The sequence below is a fragment of the Falco biarmicus genome, chromosome 18, assembly GCF_023638135.1.
Source record: "Falco biarmicus isolate bFalBia1 chromosome 18, bFalBia1.pri, whole genome shotgun sequence".
Lineage (NCBI taxonomy): Eukaryota > Metazoa > Chordata > Aves > Falconiformes > Falconidae > Falco > Falco biarmicus.
This window is the reverse complement of record NC_079305.1, coordinates 3,051,102-3,071,037: the sequence shown is the minus strand read 5'-3', so window position 1 is coordinate 3,071,037 and position 19,936 is coordinate 3,051,102. Positions and strand designations below refer to the sequence as shown.

The 19,936-nt window shown below is 42.5% G+C and overlaps 1 protein-coding gene across 3 annotated transcripts in view; it reads left to right on the top strand.

The window, feature by feature from the left end:
* CDCA2 (cell division cycle associated 2) overlaps positions 1 to 19,936 on the top strand; it is a 110,923-nt gene that overhangs the window by 67,679 nt on the left and 23,308 nt on the right. The window lies entirely within an intron of this gene.

The following is a 19,936-nucleotide window of genomic DNA, read 5'->3' as shown; positions in this document are numbered from 1 at the left end:
TAACCATTTCTGCGCTGTAGCCCTAAAATTTCTTTGGCATTAAATATCCAATTATTTCTTTATCTCCCCACCCCACCCCTTTATATTGTTCTCTCTAGCTCTTCTCTCTCAGGCTTTCTTTTAGTATTTCTGTTCCCTTGATTTAAATAATTACAATAATGTAGATTTCATCTTACCTTTGACATTTCTTTTGGTGATTCTTAGTGTAAGCTAGAAAACAATCTGATGGAGATTTTTCCCATCCCTAATTTTTTAATAGTTCATTTAAATCAGAGTGTGAATTATAAGCCAAATAGTTCCCCTTATTTTTGCTAAGCGGTATTTTATTTTGCAAGTAATTAATTTGCTTTTTATGGAATAAAATGCTATTAACTATGGAAGCAAACAGCAAACCTTTCCCATGTTTTTCCATTTGACTTTGCCCAAACGGCACAAAATGATGGGACTTCACCTGTCAATGGTAATTATTCTTGGAGGGAGGTTCTAAATTGATGTGTTCTTATACAGATCTGCATTATAAGGTAGACAGAAAATCTGGTGGCACCTTAATTTTCATGTGCTGTTGGGTCCAATCAGACTGATTATCTTACTGTGTGTGTTAGGGTGTCCTCTGGGCTGCTCTAACTTAAGCCATCAAGCTCGGTCTGGTGTGGCCGCCCGGTGTGAATCAGGGAGCCTTACCCTGCATCGCGATGGTCTCAGTTCTGCCTGATCAAATCTCCGTGTTGGTGAGAATCTGGGTCACGGTCACAGGGAGTCAACATGAATAATAATGTACATGAAGCAGTTGGGGAGGAGTCAGGGGACATAAAGTTAATTAAAAAAAATAAAAATCTGTTCTTAATGTCCCTAATAACAAACTTGAAATGACATAAAGATCTCAGAAGTTGGTTTAAAAGGGCAATCGGGCCGTTCACTCTCCACCTTTGGCGTAGCTATTATCACCTGGGGGGTGAGAGCAGGGCTCGTTTTTTGTAAGGAGCTTTCTGTTAACCTTCTGTTTCTCTTACAATGACTCTGTGTAGGAAGGAGACAGAATTCAGGTGAAGAGCCATGCACATCGCTTTGGCATTCTGAGAGAGCAGCGGGAGGGGGTCGCGGAGGGGTTCTCAGGGGCTGGCATCCAGGCATTCCCGCTTTGAGTCCTAGTTCTGGCTCTGGATGCTCGTGTACCAGTGCTCAGTCACTGTCACCTAACCACTCCGCCTCTCAGTTTCTCCTGGGTGAAGGTCAGTAACTTGGGCGGTGTTCAGCATGAAGGAGTTACGTGTTTTTTCTTTTAAGCAAAGTATATCAGATGCAAAGTGTCTTGAACCAGATCTGAATTAGTAAATGATGTAAAATAGCAGAACAGCAGAGGAAGCCCAGTCTTGTAGACATAAATGACACCAATTTCCGTTTACTCCTAATTCTTGATGTGGATAAAACCTTAAAGTAGTTGAAAATTTTGTCTTTTTACACTTAAACCAAGTAGGATAAACGGTCCTCTAGTAACCGTGAAAGAGAAACTAATGTCTCGCAAGTTTTTAGGACTCTTCTTGAGGTTTATCAATAGTGATAGATCTGAAATGAATTGGAGTCTCAGAAGCTGGAGCAATATATATATGTATTTTATATGAGTTAAAAACCCACTGGAGTCACACAGAAATCTTACGTTTACTTGGTAGTTGTTCATGTTCCTTCATTTTGAGATCTGAAGGATAGGTCATAGTTGAAAAGGTATTGAATATGAGAGGTCTGGATTCAGCTTGTGGCTTTGCTAGAGATTCCCAGGTGACCTTGAGTAAATCACAAAACCTCTTTGTACCTCAAGTCTCCATTTTCAGAACTTAGTAAGTATATTTGTTCTGATTTTTAAAAATATTTTAATATTTTAAAATATTCGCTGGGCAGTGTGTGTAATTTAACCTATGCCTGTGCAGTGCCTAACACAAAGGGAGAATAATTAGTAGCACCTCACAGGTGATGATAATACGTTATTTCTCCCTCATCCTTCTCTAGTCTTCTAAAGACACCAGCTAAATTTTCGTGCTTCTGTTTGTCAGGCAGAGGCCAAATTATTATTAGAGAAATATAGTATTGTGGAATAACATGGGACTGGGTTATGTAGCATGTAGGTCTGTGCAAGTGCCACCTTTTTAATTTGCCTACAATACAGATGCAACTTGTAGTAACTTCTGAAATGTCGTGATTTGGTTTTGATTGGCAAAATACTTGAGAACCCTTCTAGGAGGAGGTGTGCATGGGAAAGTGTAGCAAGTATTTTTCTTTAAAATGTTCCTTATCTTGGGAGTTTTGCAAAAAATTGGAGGGGTGCTTGGAGCTGGTGTCGGTTGTTAAGCACAGTCCTGCTCTCCATTTTCTGTTCAGCTGATGCAAAAGTGTCCGGTGGCATGCGAGAAGGTTGATGTCCAGTTGTTTGATGATACGTTTAGGATCAGGTGGTGGGCACATGCCTGTGAAGAGGTTCTGTGAAAGGTATGCCCAGTCACATGGTGGGAAGCGCCGTTCTCATTACTACGGTGTGGAACTACTACCTTGCTCCTATTTTGCATCTCCTGGTGCTGGAGCAAGAGATAAAGGCCAAAAGAGTAAGTGTCGTGCTGAGGGCAGGAGCTGTGACAGGTCTTTTGTCTTCCCTGACTTCTTTGCATTTCAGAGTCAGATAAGCAGTTCCACTTTGGGTCTGTCCCTTGATATTTATCCCCTTGTCATCTCGGACTATGTGAAACCCCCCTGCAGTTCCATGGCTGAAGCTGATCCTTTTTTCTGAGACTTCCATTGAAGTCTGGTGCCAAAAGTAAGGTGCTATTAACATATTAATGCATGCATACATCAATTGTGATAGTTGATCTGATATCTCTCTTTGCTTTTTCAGCTGGATTATATCTTTGTATTTTGTGATTCCCATGTTATATTCCTAATTATTATTATTTCACACTTCATAACATTTTGGTAACTAAAATGCTCTAGGGTTCAAAACTTGCCTATTACATTTTAGCCCAGAGGAAACTTTGCATCCAGTTCCAACTTCTATCCCCAAATATGAATTTATATTGGAAATTCTGATGGACCCTGCCAGGGATTGGTGCAGCTCTGATAGAATATTGTAAAACACTGACTTTGTTACACATTGAGACGGGGTATTTTCTCCCCCCCTTCCTTTTTTTTTTTTTGTGTAAATCTGTTTTCACCACAGGAGCACATGCTGTCTCTTCTGGCTACAACACTACTTACTAATTCATCGATTCATCTTTAATGAGGCCCCCTGCCAATGTTTAAATAGCATTCGGAACAAAGAAAAAGGCAACATTTCCAAAACAGCTGCTTCTCTCCAATCTTGACATATCAGCCTTTCAGAATTTTAAGTAAATTTTTCCCCCCCTAAAGTTGGTAATTTATAATTTAGGTGTAGCTTTATAATTAATTGTTTGCAGGATGGAGGAAAAATAGGAAGAGATAGGAATGAAATAAAAAAAAGAGTAAAGTTTCCCTCGGGCTGTTATGATACATGAATCCGACACGGTTTCTGTGGATGGCACTAGCATTGCAGATACAACAGTGAGAGAATACTCCTTTGCAGCCAAAATAATTTGTTGTACATTGCAATTTGGTACAAGGACGTGACAGAACAAAGTTTCCCTGCCCCTCTTACATGCGGCTTTGCTGCATCAAACAACTTTAACCCTTGTCACGTTTGAGTTAGCTTCATCAACTACTCTTAGCAGGAATGTGTGTTACCCTGGTCACTACTACGGTTGTACTGGTTTCTATTTTCTCTGAGGGCTGGATGGAAATGCTGCGTAATTGTTTAAAATCAGGTGTCTGTTATCGTGAGCACTTGTATCATGCTGAATTTTGAAATTCTGCTAAATTCGTGTGCTAAGGCCTGGTTTTAGAATTAACTTGGGATGTCTGGATGATGCCCATAACAGGAGCACTTCTTCCATCGAGGGGCTGCATACTCTGGGAAAATTACATTCAGTGTGTACCCCACAGAGTAAACTTTAAATAGGTGTAAAGGTGAACAGGAGAAGACAGGAGAGGATCATTACTCATGTCACACCTGAAGCACATGGAGGATGAGTGTCCCAGCTTTCACTAAGAGTCTCTTGCCGTTATCCCAACACCTTGAGCTCAGGTAGGTGCAATTGCCACCTGCTTACTGCCTTTCTCTGCTGCGCTCCCTGCTAAATGCCACCTTTTTAAAGGCTCCTCACAGCTGTCATTTACTGCTATTTACAGTACTTACATTACTTACACGCTGAAGCACTGGCGGTAGTGCAGACTTCCTCTACTACTGTCTTCCTTCCTAAAAGGAGGAGCCGATGTCTCCTGACATCGTTTGGCCCCCTGAACTGATAGATAAACTCTCCGAAAATCACCACTGTGGCTGTCAAGTCCTTGTGTTTTCTGCGTTCCCGGTGGGATAAAAGCACACCGGCCGGCTCCAAGTGACCCCTAAACCATCGGCACCTGGTGGCTGATTTTTCTTTTACCTACCAGGCTGCACTCAGCCCTGTGACCCAGAGGTTAAGGGCTCCTCATCTCCTACTTTAATTCTTCAGCCCCTTCAAACCAGTTTATGTTCCTGCACCTTAGTGGTAAATGAAAAGGTTTTATTCTTGTTTCCTCTCTCACGTCAAACAGCAGACGAAAATCAAGCCAAAGTGCTTAAATTAGTCGTTTGCTATGACTTGGTCCTGGCTAAAATTTTTTGAATAAATGATGGTTTAGGGACAAGGCAAAGGATGCTAAGGGACTGGCTAGAATGCAAAACTGAAGGGGAAAAAAGCACCTCTTGGCTTTGAGTGGAGTCTTCATTTTCTGAAAAAGCACAAAAATTTGGCAATTTTTATTTTAAGATATTTGGCTAAAATGAAATCGTTTTCATTTTGCAATGTACTTGTTTTATAAGTTAAACTAAAGTAAATATGGTAACAAAATATAATGTCAATATGAAAAATGGAAATGTATTCACCTAAAATATTTGAAGATATTTTGTCTGAAACCAAATGTTGAGAAATTTATGGCAAGTTTTAGTTGAACTTGCATTTTCCACATACAACAAGTTCTCAGTTATAGTAATAACTGTGGGTATATGGAAAATATGCATCTATTTCGCCCTTGTACAGAGTAACTAAGGAGAGAAGCAGTAGAGAACGAAGCACGTGAGAAAGCACGTGCCATGTTAATGCGAGAGTTCGGAGCGAGCTGCGTAGTTGTAACCAGACCTGCTGTGGTAGAGATTCCCCTTTTCTTCCATCACAACAGACCTGTGTCTCCTTGACCATGAGAGATGCAGATAAATTGGTGAATATTTTAATACCCTCCTGCCATCCAAACTGCAATGTTGGCAGAGGAGTCCCAGGCAGAAGAAGGGAACTTCTTTGAAAAAAAGAGAGAATGTTTTACAGTTATAATAATGTTGCACCTAATTTGGTTTCCAAAATTGGTTTCTACAATACATAGCAGCAAAAGTCCTACAGCTTCAGCATGCACACGCGCACGCAGACTTGCCTAGAAACAACAACAAAACAAAATGAAGGCAGTTTGGAGGCATTTCCTGGGAAAAAGATTCATGATTCTGTTTCCATGGAAGCGACAGCGCATCCCAAGTGGCAGGGAGAGCTGACAGAGCGCAGCTAGGAGAGTTAAAGTGCCATCTACTTCTTCCTCGCAGAGCAGGGGGGCAGAGGTGGGGGGAATCGCTTTTAAAAAGAATACGGAGAAATTTAAAAGGACAGATGGACATATGGTTAAGTGGAAAGTCTGGAGATCTGGGTTGGTTCTCAGCTCTGCCATAAACTTCCTGTGTCCCTTTGGGCAACTCACATAAGACATCTTCCAACTCCTGCTGAAATCAATAATTGATTTCATTGGGCACTAAATCAGAGCTTTAAGCATTCTGGACAGTGTTCAGACTGGCTTCTTTGGCACCCAAGTGGTCTATGATGTTTCAAGTTGAAGTCCAGCCTAGTTTGCCTGTTGATCTTTTACTCTCTCCTTAGGAACAAAATATTCTCTCCGTTTTGTATGGTTTCTGAGCTCCTTAAGGCTCAGCCTTTTAATACATGCCTGTTCAGGTCTTTATACAGAAATTGTTAAATCCAGTACTAGCAGCTTCACAGAACTAAAGATGCGGCACCTTTCCTTGTCTTTGCATCAGGTACTTAAATTTGTCGCTGTGTATTTTTTTAATTTTATGAATTGCATGATGAGTAGAAGTGTTAATGAGATACAGGTGAGAAGGAATAAGGATTTTGGGAAGAAAATCACGCTAGACTGTGTGCAAATATTGGTGACTGCATTGAAAATTCCTTCTTGGTACCAGTAACAAGGCACATCCAGAGACAGGAGAAGAGATTGAATGGACTGCTGTTCTCATGTGGTAGGATCTGAGAGAATTCACTTTCGAAATGAAAGCACAACATAAAAAGTATCAAACTGCAACTGATTACAAATATCATGTATGGTTTTGGTGTGGTCTCCCATGTTCTGCTGCCTAATTTTTTCACTTCTTCAACCTGAAAAAGTATAGTTGGCTCAGAAAAGCTTTCCTTTGTGATGTTTTAGGGGAATAGAGCACAGAGTGCAACAAAATACTGTTCTTTTACAGAACTATTTTGTGATCATTTTTACTGGAATTTAGTTTGTCTGCTGTTTAAACTTAGCCTTTGACCACTGGGACAACGAGTATGATGGAATCTCCACCTTTCCTCTTCTCCACAGCCTGAATAAGTGCCTTTTCGGAAAATGTACTTTGAAGAAGCATTTGGTGAGCTCAGTGCAAGGGCAGTTGGTGAAATTCTCTGGCCCGTCCTATACAGGAGACGGGGCTAAATGGTCTGATAGTACTTGCTGACCTTAAAACCCAAGAAGTAATTCTACGGGCTCCTGGGCCCATCCAGGTACTTGTGCACGCTGATAACCCATAATGCCAGTAACTAATAACTCAGGGTTTGCACAAGGTCTGGCTACAAGGACTTCCTTAGGTAATAAGAATCAAACCCCGTCCGCTGGCAGTTCACATACTCGCTATTCAATGCATTACTTAATACGACTGTTGGATTTCAGTCCTCTTTCAAAGAGCTTTAACTGCTGCCTCATAGATAGGATGGCAGCACAGGGCCCTACGCAGCAGGCAGGGCAAGGAGTTGTAGCGCTCTCGGTTGCTGGTGGTTCTTGTTGTTGTTTTTTTTTAAAATGGTTTCTGGCAATACATTACGCTGAGGTAAGTGCTTTGTTTCTCCCTCAAGTGGCACTCAGCTCCCTAGGGTTTCCTTATGAATGCTTGAGGAGAATGTCCACTCAGGTTTATTTTTGTTATGTATGTGCTATACAAGCTTTTGGCTGTCTTTGCCGAAGGAAAAGCGAGGTTACTGCTACTTAAAAGAAATATTTTTAATTGCATATTATTGATTTTCTTTTTTCTTGGTGGAGTGTATGTTCTGTTGTTGATGGATGTAGTAGAATATGGGACTGGTTTATGTGGATAGTTTAGCACTGAAATAACAATAGGATTGAATGGGGTTTAAACTCATTCAGGTTTTTTTGGTGTGAGTCTGCACGTCAGCCATCCAGAATTTGGCTTTCCTTTAGATTGATTTGATGAAATACACAAAACTGAGTGTTTTCCTCTGTCATCCTTCCTGCATGAATGTAACGCTGCAGCAATACAACACAGCCATCAGTATCTGTGGACTGGTGCGATGTCTACGTTTGTGGCTACTGCAGTTGCTGTGTTAGATTCCTCGTCCTGCTGCATCTGTGGCTTTGGAGGGGAGCAGGGCTAGAGGAGATGGCCCCAGATTTTTCCTTGCTACGCCCTGCAAAATAAAACAACCTGTAGAGCCCTCGGCATCCCCAGATACACCTCAAGGGAAAAAGAGTAATTTTGCAAATGCTTGGATATAAACAGGTTAACATAGAATTGTGGAGTATAACCCTTTATCATTGCTCTTATGTGTAATGATAATATGCAGTTCAGAGCTGGTAAAAGACGTATGCATGTTGATACAGGACCAGGGAGTTCTAAAATTTTTTTCACATTTATATGTAAAGCAATTACTGATTATTTTTTTTCTCTGCCTCATAACCTGAGAAGTGGAGCAGACATACAGGAAGTCTTACTTTTTATTTCACTCTGGTAGACTTGTAAAGCATGCAGCTCTGGTGTGCAGTGCAACAAGAGTCAAATGAAACTTGAATTTTTTTTTTATTGCATTACTTGTAGCCCCATAATGCAGGCAGATACTTTTAGATTAGGGAAGGGGGTAAGTGAAATAACAGCATGTTCTGACAGCTGACTGTATAATTGTTTCAAATAGATGTGCATTTGTGATGCTTGGTGTATCTATCAGTCCTAACGTGTACATTTCTCTCTACCCTGGTTGTTCTAATCGGTCGTATTTAGGGCACTGGGGAATGCAATGTAATTTTTTTCACCAGTTGTTACTTTGGAAACTCCTCAGTAAGACACTCCTCCAAGCCTACATGTTCTTTCATGAGATCTAATTAATGCATTGCAGAGTGTGTTTCTCTCCGTGCTCATCCTGCAAAGGTGCGAAGTCTTGCAATCAGAGAGAAAGAACCTGAACAGATTTGTTTTCACATTCTACGTTTTGAAGCTGATTGACTCATCCCCAGCAGCTCTGTGCTGGAAAAAGAGATGATCTTGTAAACTAGTAACAGTGCTTAGGCCAGGACCATCCAGAGTCAAGCTCTCGTCATGCCTCATTTTCCACCCCCCCAGCCCCTGGAACACGTGCTCTGTACTGACAAGCAAAATCTGGACTTATTTGTGCTCAGCTTTATCTGTAGCAAAAGGTAGGCTGTGCCACGGCTGCTTGCTTTGCTCAAGGAAAGTGTAAAGTGGAAATGAGGGAAAGGCATGGAGTACCTCTGTCACCGGTAATTAATCATCCATAACCTGATGCCAGTCGGTGGCTCGTATTTATGCATCGGCCTTTGGCACGTGAATGTTTGTAGCCTCCATAAAGGGAGGGGACGGAGGTGAGCAGTGATGGCTGGCTGCATCTCCCATTGACCTTGGGGCTCTCTACTTGAGGTTCTGCAGCCTGTCATCACCATTTTGCATGAATAAAGCAGGAGGAATGAGGATCCTGGGTGGCTGTATGGAGTCTCTGGAGCATCTGCTTTTTTTGGACGTGCACTCTGTTTCTGTAAGGGTGGCTGCCTAAAGATTTTGGAGGTGGATCGGACTTTGCACTGAAGATGGGTTGCTGTTGTTTGACCATCACTTTTAAAGGGCTAGGAAGGCTCTATGAAGATTTCATCTTCTGAAAGGTACTGGTTTGACACGGCATCTCTGAGACGTAGTTTCATACTTGGATCCATATCCCTTACATTTCTTCATTTGGGAACAGCAGTTATTTTTAAAATTTTAAAGTCATGAACGCTGCTGTACTGAAGACATAAAGCTGCTGGTGCGGGGTCTGTTGTAGGGTCATGGCCTAAGACGTTTGTTTATTTTCTGCAGAAGCTGGATGTGCTGTACCCTAAAGCACTTTGCTAGTCTCGGTAAAGCTGTATGGCATCCTAAATAAATGTATTTGAATGTGCTGTAAGGCACATAAACAAATTAGATGGCAAAGCACCTCTGAGTATTTCAACTTTCAGGCACCTTCTGATGTATGGACGTGAACTGGTTCAGGTTCGACTGTATATGCCTATTTTACTCCAACTCACATAAAGGCGTTGGTACGAATGTGCACGGTCTAGGGCGCCCTTCTGGGGGAGGAGGGGGCAGGGAGAGGAAACGGCGAGGAAGCGTGAGGCTGAGCAGTAGCTCCAGAAAGGTTCCACATTGTCAGGGTTACGGTTTTTAAAGATCTTTCTGACCGGGCAATTTTTACTTTTTAAAGCTCAAGGCTTTGAAAAATATAAGGGGAAAAGCTGTTATTAACAATGATTTATTGTGGAAAAATATTTACATAGATAAAAACATTTCACTCGGCACGTGAGGACCAGGAATGAAACCCATCTCTTGTCCTGTAGCTCTCATATATTATTCATACTTGCTGTTTGGCTCTTTTCGTGTAGAGATCTCAAAGCATTTTGCAAATGAAGGTGTAAGTTGTTATCCTTGTTTTATACAGGGATGACTTCGAGAGAGAAATGACTGTGCTGTAGGACCACCAGAGACCTGGCACTAAAGCCTGTGTTTCTGCTGTCCTGGTCCAGTGTCTCATCACCTGGATGCTGTAGATGCTGTGTTCGTAAGGGTGAAAAACATGATAAGATTAATTAGAGTAAAAAGCAAGGTGGAGGGATTACTGGCAGGGAAAGAAAAGGGAAACACAAACCCAAAATCTGAGGGTATTTAGAAGAGATGGAGAAAGCAGATGTTGGGTAAGGAGTAAGTGAGGAGGTTATTCTGTGGTTGGAGTGGACTGAAAGGAAAGAAGCTGACCATAACAAATGTAAGATCCGCGTGCTGCGATTCTCAGCGCTGTCAGGTAGTGTTCAGGGAGTGGGCAGGACTTCCAGAAGCAACTGTGTCCGTTGCCTTGTCAGAAGCGTTGTGGGCATGTCACCTGCAGCCCTTTAATATGCCACGGTGCAGAGGCACCTCACTTGTTTTTGAACTTTTGTAATTAACAACAAATATCTACCTAACTTTGCAAATGGGAGAATTCACACTTCAGTGCCTTACGAATCTGCTGTTAAAACATGACCTTGTCCTTGTGCTCATTTGCAAATTGCCTGACATACCCTCCGTCTATTCATGGGGCTAGTGGTTCTGCTTCGGAGTATCCATAATATACCCATCCAGGTGACAACATATCTTAATGTTTCTGAGACTAAAAATGTCACTCTGGACCCAGAAGAATGTTTGATTTCATTCCAGGCATAAAGTAACAAATTGCCTTTAATGGCAGCATCACCAGAAATAGGCCTCCGTCACTTTTTCATGTCACTTTCAAGTGCCTCGTTGATATTTTTATGGATTTTTATTATACAGCTTGTTATGCAGCAACAACAACCATGCCAGGTTCTCAGGGATCAGCATGCGGGGGGGGGGGGGGGAGCTAAGCTATAATAAGAACTCGTACACTCGTGGTTTTAATATCTTTTACTTCAAAGCATGGAGTTGATGTGATCTTTCATCATCTCAGCTGTTGTTTACCAGCTTCCTACAGATGCTGTTTGAACTAACAAACCCCACATTTCCTGGTTGGAGTGAGTAATTCCCTCGGCAGTTGCAATCCGTTCACTCGGAGGCTTAGTAGTCCTGATTGAATGATGCCACTAACAAGAAGGGGATAAACCATTTAAACGTTCAGTATCACCTTTCAGTCAAATAATAACTGACCAAATTAGTTTGGCTTAGCTTCTCAGCCCTGCTCCTTATTTACTGCTTCAAGGGAAAACTACCAACAAGTCCAGGGCTGTATTTGGGGTCAATTTACTCCATGTATCAGAGACAGACAGACGTGTTCCTGATACAAGGGCTTCTCTTTGGCACTGATCTATGAACCGTTTTGTTTGAACATGTTTTGTTTCCTAGCAGTCTTTTAAATCAGCTGAAATCTAGAAATTACAGGTGAGGAAAGAGCTGCGGGGTCATCTGTTCTGAGAAGATCAGAGCAAAGTTCCTCCGTGCCTGTGATTAGTGTGTGAGTCCCTGTAATGGAGAAATAGAAGCAGTCGCAGACAGGTCTCCCTTCCTGCCCCCCATCCTTTTTCCCCCCTTTTTCCTCAGCCCATCAGCAGAACGGTCCTGCTAGAGAAGTTAATGAAACTTTCAAATATACTGAAATAAGTATATTGTAATAGAAATGGGCTGAGGCATTCGTGTGCCAGATTGGCTCTTCAAACAGATGCTGGTTTTTCCTTTCAGTGAACAGAACAGTAGCCAACCAGGACTTTTTTTTCCCCCATTATTTATGTCTGAAAGCCTATTCCAGTCTCTCTGTGTGCTTATATGTATGTTTATGGTAATGATATATTATTTAGCTGCAGAGACACTGGGATGTTAAGCCTGTGTCCCTGTCCTAGGCAGCTGATGGTCTCAGCAAGGGAGCGTTGGGAAGAAACGTGGACTTGGGAATGACTTGCTCAAGGTTATTTAGCCAAGTAGGTGCCAGCGATGGGAAACAGAATGTGATTCTACGGGTCATTGTTTGTTCTGCTGTCCTCTAACGGGGGCGGTTTGGTGGGGGTTTCTTGGTGAAGCAATGCTCTCTGAAGTTGGGATTTGTGGGAGACGGAGAAACTGCTGCAGGGGTTGGTGCTGCATGGCAAGTTGTGTTTCTGTAGCGGGTGGTCTCGCTGTAATGAGTTACACAGTGCTAAAGAGTAGTGGTGGGCATTAACCGTTGTTTTAGAATGATAGACAATTTTACATATATATATATATATATATGTATGTGTATATACACCTGAGATCAGATAATATGAATCCTTTGCAGACTGAGTCAGAGGCCCATGGAGTGTAACCGTGCTGAAGGGCCAGAATTCCCCTTGGTTGTTCTAAGCATACTTCTGGAGCCTCGGCAGGCTCCCCTCCTCCTTTTCCAAGCATTTATGTGGAAAATCCCAGGCTCAGAAACCGCTTAGGCACAGCCGGCTGAAAGTGCCCCTTTTTGGGTGCTAGCGGGTTACAATCAATACCTCATGTTCGTAGACTCTTGTCTCCGGTGCAGTTTCCCTGAACAAAAGTTTAATTGACCTGAAAGAGAAACTTAACTGATTTTCAAAGACATGAGTGCACCTAGCAAAATAAACATTCTGTAGGGCAACTTCCATGTTATTTCTATGTTGACTTTCTGTTTTTTCCCCCCTGCCAAACAACCACCTCTTAGAGCAAAAGGCAAAACCACCGTGTTGGAGCCTACTCTGCTTTTAATATTTCCTAATAAAACAGCATTCTAAAGTGAAAAGGAATTTTTCTAAGCAGCATGTGTGGGAAAATGATGGAGAGTCTTGTTTCATACAGATCCAAGAATAATTTTTCCAGTGTTCAGGATGCTTGGCTATTTAGTCTGCATCAGAGGCATGGGACCTTTATCAATCAAAGAGCCACTTTGTCATTAAATGGAATCTGTGAGTCGCACTGAGATTAAACTCCATGTAGAATCTGTGAAATAAGGGTCTGATTCTCAGTTACACTAAGGCTCCTTTGTGCACCTACAGTGGCATAAGGCCCCCAAGACTTTATTTTGTATCAGATCTTTCATAAAATCTATTCACCCAAAGTGCTTTAGGGTTAAAATTAATTCAGTTAATGAGTTAAATAACTGCCAAGGGAGAGAGAAATTAAGAGTCATGGGCAAGGGGGAAAAGAGATGCTTCCAGCTGAGTTTAGAAGAGAGTGTGAATGAGTTGAAGGGGAAAAGAGATGCTAAGAAGATGCACTGATGGGCAGGAGCTGCAGAGGAGAAAGCTCTTATGCCCTGGGGGTCAAATTATATGAAGGAAGGAGGAAGGGCCCCCTTTCTGCGGGAGAATTGCTACCAATAGAAGTTGATTTAACTCATATCACAGAGGCAGCAATATAAGCTAAGCTTTTCACTTACTGTAGCTAGTTGCTGTGAAGTCTGCGCAGCCTGTGCAAACATTCATCTTTTATTGTTTGTTTATAATGCAATAGAAATTACCCATGGAGTAGATTCCTATTGCATCAGGCATTTGAGGAAGGAAAAGAGAGTCTCTGACTGGGTCTTTTGACTCCCAGGATCACTTGGACCAGGTAGAACTGTGGTTGTTCCAGCTCCAGTAAAGAGCATCCTATCGTTAAATTCTGCCCTGATCTCTACAAAGCAAAGGCTGTTGTAGGGCTGTGTGGGCACACTATTGCAAACAGCTAAGGGGGGAGGGGCGGGGGGTGTCTTTCCTGAAGCCCTGGATCACTTACCTACTGCCCCCAGGACCGGACAGAGCTGTAGGCTCTCTCAGGGATGACCTGCAAGCGTTGGTGGTTCCTGCTCAGCTGCATCTACCCTGTGCTAAAAGATGCTTCCCTTTGTCAGTGGCAATGTGCAGCTTGGGACTGTGCTTACAAAACAGATTTTGTAACCAGTCTAAACCAAATGGTAACTAGTTTCTACACGTTCGCGGGCTGGCTCACATCTGTAAGATGTGGGAGAGCATAGGGCAGTGCGCTTTCAGAGCTTGCCATCTTGTACTACTTTACGTAAGTGCAGATATGTATTTTCTCCTCTTTTTTAAAATCTTCTGACAGTGATTTCTATAGATAAATTACTTCTTGTGAATAGAGCACATGTACATTTTCCATCCTCTTAAATTTTAAGAAAGTAAGTTTCACAATCCCCACGGAAACAATAATTTTTAGTCCTTATTAACCAGAACCAGAAGAATAAAGCTTAGTTGGGCACAGAAATATGTGGAAAGGCACCTAGAAGAAGCTACAGGGTATTTTAATCCTGCTGAGCACCACATCTTCATACTCTATGGGAGACAGCGCAGTTTATGTCTGTCTTTCATGTTACTACTTCACTGAAATCTTGGAAGTAACGGCTGGGTAGTGTGGCACTGGAAGCACTGTGCCAGTGGCAATCACAGCTTGGAATGGACTTGCTGAGCTTTTTTCAGAAAGGTGGATAAATTAACTTCTCCTGCATATACACTCCTCGTGATCTTTAGCAAGCCCTTCATTAATATTCGTTGGACTCTTCTGGATCAGAATCTATCAATGGTCTAGACAACAAAGGGTATTTGAACAGATGTTTTTCAACTAAGCCATTCTTTCCCGATTTTAATAGAATGTCTAACTTCACGCGAGGCAGTACTTTATCTTAGGTGGCTCTGAACCTAAAAGAAACTGGGCTAAATCAAGCTTTAAACAACTTGCAGTTCCTAGCATGGTTAGACTGATGACGTTCCTTACACTTTAAGAAGCCTCTGAGGCTCACAAACAGAAGTTTTGCATTTAATAGTTTGGATACTAACAGCCTTGATTCATTTCCCTCAGTTTTATATCATTGCTCTATCACGGTGCAATTATAGTGCAAGGAGGTGCCTTGGAAGCTTGGAGAATAGTAAATGCAGACCTGGCTTTGCTCAGCAGGACTTGTTCAGGGCTTTACAAGAAATTTTCAGACAAACTCATCTGACAAAAGTTGTTTTTTTTTTTTTTAAAAAAAAAAAAAGGGAAAAAAAAAGCCACAAAAACCCAAAAGCCCAAGTGCCTTATTTGAGGAATGTAAATAAAACATGTCCTGGATATTCTCTTGACTGGGATATAGTCAGCCTTTGGGTGATGTAAGAGGGAATTTGCCCTCACTTAACGTTCACTCTGTGTGAAGTTTGCTGCTGTGTCCCAAGTTATTGGGAGCTCTTTAAATCAAAGCAGTGAGAATGGATAGTGACAGAGTGAACTGTGAGCTTTATTGTTTGTATCCACACAGCAAGGGGCTGAAAAGTGCCTCCCTTTACACGTGGGTGGGTTCAGCGTAAAACGCAGAGAGGATTCTCCTGAGATGCATTTCTTCCAAAGTCCCACTTAGAAATTTAGGGGAAGGATTCCCAGGACATTGTGTGTTGTACGTTCTGCTTGAGAAGGTCCTATAAAACAGCTCTGGGTAAGGCAGACATCCACGAGGGTTTTCCTGCAGGCCCTAGAGCTCGAAAAGGCTCATATTTCCATAAATCCTTTTTGTGAACCCGGAGGCAAGATTTGCATTTAACATGTTGAGTTTTTGCCAGTTTGCCAGGTCTAAAACTAGAACTGAGTGCCCATTTTTAAGGGAAAAAGAACAATTAAGGTAATTTTTCTAGACTCTATATATATTCAGTGGTGATGCGCTCATCTCTCCCATATGGTCCTGTTTCTTCTCATGCATGCACGTCTGGTCTCTGTGGCACAGGGATGAACATAGAAACCACTTGAAAACAGGGTCTGCCTCTAGTCTGTTGTTTTTGGATTCTTGTGCATCCCTCTGTTTGACTTGGACATCCCTAGAATCACAAAGTGTAAGTCTGAGTTTCTCTGCAAGCCTCATTTTCTTCTCATTGGTGAAACAGGATAGATAATTTCTTGCCTTACAGGCATGTAAATTTTAATAGTTTAGTCCCCAGTTCAGCAAAGCACTTGAGCACATTCTGTTGGAGTAAATGGGATTTTAATTCGGTGATTACATTGTTTGGTGAACTAGGGCCACAATAAAGTACTTAGAGATCGTTGGAATTAGAGGTGCTATAGGACTGGAAGATGTCATCATTGGTATTTGGCAGTAAAATAAACCATGGTGATATTTTTGCCCTACCTACAACAGGTCATAGATGGGGTTTGGATCATCTTAAACGCGTATTTTAGATTTGACAAACAGCCAGAGATGCTAGGGAATAATGGTTTGGCTGACCGTTTTTGGTTTGTTTGGTTATTTTAAATGCAGTGCCTTGGTGGCCTAATGTGCTTTTTTGGACTTTGGGAATGCAGTTTCAGTTCCTTTCTGTAAGTGCTTGAATCCACAGTCCTTGGATATGTGTGTCTGTCAGAGAATTGGCTGTTAGTTTAGGATTAGGTGTTCTTAAGCTCTCTGGTTACCGATTCTGTAATTTGCATAAATAATGTTATAATATAAATGATATCTGTAAATGGCCAAACCCTAAGCTTAGAGAACTACACTAGATTAGCTCTTTGTCTCAGTGGCTCAAGTATTTTCTGTGTTCTGCGACTGTAACATCCACAGCTGGCTTGTTTCTAGCACCGGAGCTGCCAGATGCAGCGGAGAGTCGTAGGGAGCAGCACAGGCAGGGGGAGACGACAAGAGACCCCCAGAAAAGGGAGGAGGAGGCTGGGAAGGAAAGCGCCGTGGCTAGGCAGCTTGTTTATATCACCTCGGAGGGCTGATTGCATGCTTATCACACACAGCACAAAGCTCAGTTGTCTGGACAATCGTCTAATTGTCTTTACCCGGTAAGTAGCAGCCCTGGTGACATTCCAGACCTTGACCTCTGCCCTGTCCAGCGCCAAAAAAGTGCCGTTAGGAATCATGTAACACTGGGTATTAAAGATTGTTGGAAAAGGCCAGGGGGTCAACCTACTGTGGAGTTTTAGCCACAATGCTGAATATAGCCGGCTCTCTCCTCCCTCCCTCCTGAGACCCGGGCTTATTGTACGAGAGGGTCGGAACGATGCCTGCGCCGAGAGATGCGGCTGTGCTGGAACCACCTGGGGCTCTGCTGGGAAGGAAGAACGTGCAAAGTCTGAGATTGCGGAGGCGTACCAGCCTTCTTTTCATAAAGAGCTTGGGCAATCCTTGGTCAAGAAACGTGCTTCTAAATATTCTACTTGGACACTATAGCTTGGGATGTCAGAGAGCAAGTCTGCAAAGAGACTGCTAGCTAGAGCAGCAGGGCTCTATGTGTCGTAGCACTACCAATACCAGCAAGGGCTGTGGTTCCGGGATGGAGGAGGCAGGAACCGGAGTGCCAGCCGCTGCAGAAAATCTGTACAAACCTGCTGAGGGCATGGGGAGGGAAAAGGCCAAGCGAGTTTGTGCTTGCGCTAGGAAATAGCCAGGCTTTCAGCAAATTTTTTCTATTCAAACCCCTTGTCTCCAAAAGGGACCCTGCGTGAGAATCCTCGTGGCTGTTGCTGTCAAAACCCCTGCCTTCTGCACGCCCCAGTCCACCCAGCTGCCGTTGGAAAAGCATCTCCGCAGCACGTTGGAGGACGCGGCGCACTGAGCCTGTAAACCAAGGGTCCGCTCAGGGAGCTGAATGTTTCAACGAGACCTCACCTGAGAGATGCCCTGAAATACATTCTCCAATTAGACTGAAAATCTCTTCGTTAATAACTGCTCTTCTTATCGCATGAGTTTGATTTTCTATGAAGTATTCAAGTTAAGTCTCTTGAATAACGAGAAATGAGTTTGATTGAGCTTTTAAACAAAGGGAACGTACAGAAATTCTTAGTGAACTCTCCAACCAGTGTAAACAGAGGTAAATACTAAAATCGGTGGAGCTATGCCAGATTACATCAGTTAAAGATCTGACTTCCTATTCCCAGGCATGTTAAAGGTGTTACTGTGCAAATGACTGCAAAAATTATTGCTGAAAGGTTTTACGCTCAAAGGCAGATCAGGTATCTGGTCCGGGGAGGGAACATCCATCGCTGCAGAAGGAAATAAAGGAGAGAAAATTGTGAAGTGTTAACTGATATTTTTAGAAGCTTTATAATGACAGGTCACATTCCCGAGGACTGTAAAGTGGCAAATCTAACACCAATTGTTCAAGAGGGGCAAAAAGATACAGCAAGCAATTACGGTTTAACACCAGTTGTGGGAAAAATATTAGAAACCATTTTATGGGGTTTGGGGAGTGAACAGCTTGAAAAGTGTAATTTGATTAGAGATGGCCAACGTGGGTTTTTGATCTGGGTTTTAACTAACTTAGGATTCTTCAAAGGTATTGCTGCCATGGGAGGTAATGGATCTTGGTTGGATGGCACGTACTTGCGCTACGGTTTTGAAGCGGCAAACTGGGATGCAGCTCCAGAGCTGCTCTTGGTTTCCTTGAGCTGTGCTGCTGAACCTTCTTGGAATGCATTTAAATGAGGGGAATGATGAATCCTCTCAGCCAGGTGGAGGGGGTGAAAGCCAGATTTTGTCTGAAGGAGTGAAATGAAGTACCTTTTTTTTTTTTTTTTTTTTTTTTTTTTTTTTGCCTACTACTTCCTGAAAGTCTTAAAAACCAACACACGGGGGGAAAATGGAAATCGAGCAAGGTGGACTCCCATGCCAAGCCTTGTCACCTTGGGGAAGCTACTCCAGGGAGGATTCTCTCAAATGAGCTTTTCAGGTGTCTCGCTGGGGTTCAGGTGCTTCCTGGAGGTCGTACAGAGATCAGAGCAGTGCAACTGTACCAGCGGGGCTTCGCTGGGCACACAAATCCTCTGTTTGTGTGAATCGGTTTGAAACTGAAATGCCGATGCTCTTTGTGGTGCCTTTTTAAATTGCAGGCTGCAGCTCAGGGAGCATCTCCGGTGGGTTCCACTCTTGCCTTGGCTACTGAGCCTGTGAATGTGGCCAGGTCTCCATCCCCTGCACTCTTGTTCCCTTCTCCGTAACAGCCACGGGGTCGGGACAGCCTCCTGCCACGAGACGCAGCTAGCACAAGGTGTCCCTGGTCTCAGAGTCCCTGCACCTCCTCGATGCTACTGGATCAAAAAAGACATATTAAAAATAAAAATAGCTTTAAACAAAGAAACACAGATAGGATTATACTCCTGAACTACCAAAAAAGCAACTTAGGATCTGGTACAATATTGATTTACTTTAAAAAAAAAAAAAAATTTCAGAAGAGGTTTGCTGATAATTTCAGGGATAAAGCCAGAAGTTAAGTTACTAAACTGTGTCTTAGGCTAAATAATTAACTGGGTTTCTTTTTTCTTTTCCCAAAGTATCAAGCATTATAACTACTATTTGTTTAGCACTTCTGAATTCAGCCTTTTTGGGCGTGATGCTTCAAAAATACTTGCATGCTTTAGGATTTGTTTGGTAGGTGTGTAGGTGCTCTTGAGAATTTCTCTTTCCAGCAATGTCTTGTGTATGTATGGGAGCTGTATATATTTTATCTTATTTTTTTCTGAAAGCAGAGGATGTACTGAGCAAGGAGGTAGCAGTGTCACCCCCTTTACAAGGGCTTGAGTCTGTCTGAGGCCAGTAAATGGAGCATATATTTTAATGCAGATAAATATAAAATGCGAAGTCTTGGGGGCATGCACCAAAAGTGCAAGTAGACATTAAATGGAAAAGCCCTGCAGCATACTGATCAGGGAGGGGATTTGGGGGCCATGGGAGAACAGTCCTTCAAGCCATCATGCCGTCATGTTGCTGCAGATGAAAAAAAAAAATAGTGTAGTGTAAAGCATCAATAGGAAGGAGAAAAACCGAATTAGATGGATGATTATTTCGTTGTTCCATGTCTTTGGTGAGGCTTCAAA